Source organism: Cynoglossus semilaevis, chromosome 14, assembly GCF_000523025.1.
Source record: "Cynoglossus semilaevis isolate Cse_v1.0 chromosome 14, Cse_v1.0, whole genome shotgun sequence".
Taxonomy (NCBI): Eukaryota; Metazoa; Chordata; class Actinopteri; order Pleuronectiformes; family Cynoglossidae; genus Cynoglossus; species Cynoglossus semilaevis.
The window spans coordinates 11,686,998-11,688,032 of NC_024320.1; positions in this window are offsets into that span (position 1 = coordinate 11,686,998).

The window sequence follows — 1,035 nt, forward strand, 5'->3', positions numbered from 1 at the left end:
ACATTTGTTTTTTCAAAAATGTTCATGAAATTTTTTCAACTTTTGACCAACATGGCATGAGAAATTAGGATTTTGCTAAAAAAGTTAAAGAAAATGTTTTTCTAAAAAAAATTATCCATCCATCCATCCATCTTCAACCGCTTATCCGGGGCCGGGTCGCGGGGGCAACAGTCTGAGCAGGGACACCCAGACTTCCCTCTCCCTCGACACTTCCTCTAGCTCTTCTGGGGGGACCCCAAGGCGTTCCCAGGCCAGCCGAGCGACGTAGTCGCTCCAGCGTGTCCTAGGTCTTCCCCTAGGTCTCTTCCCAGAGGGACGGCACCCGAGCACCTCCCGAGGGAGGCGTCCGGGGGGCATGCGATGTAAATGCCCAAGCCACCTCAGCTGACTCCTCTCGATGTGGAGGAGCAGCGGCTCTACTTCGAGCTCCTCCCGCGTGACAGAGCTCCTCACCCTATCTCTAAGGGAGCGCTCTGCCACCCTGCGGAGAAAGCTCATTTCAGCCGCTTGAATCCTTGATCTCGTTCTTTCGGTCATGACCCACAACTCATGACCATAGGTGAGGGTAGGAACGTAGATTGACCGGTAAATTGAGAGCTTCGCTTTTCGGCTCAGCTCCTTCTTCACCACAACGGACCGATACAGCGACCGCATTACTGCGGCCGCAGCACCGATCCGCCTGTCAATCTCACGCTCGATTCTACCGTCACTCGTGAACAAGACCCCCAGATATTTGAACTCCTCCACCTGAGGCAGGACTTCATCCCCGACCCGAAGGGTGCATACCACCTTTTTCCGGTCGAGAACCATGGCCTCGGACTTAGAGGTGCTAATTTTCATCCCAGCTGCGTTACACTCTACTGCAAACCGCCCCAGTGCATGCTGCAGGTCCTGGTTCGAAGAAGCCAACAACACCACATCATCTGCAAAAAGCAGAGATGAAATCCGGTGGCTACCGAACTGGACCCCACCCGACACCTGGCTGCGCCTAGAAATTCTGTCCATGAAAATAATGAACAGAACCGGTGACAAAGG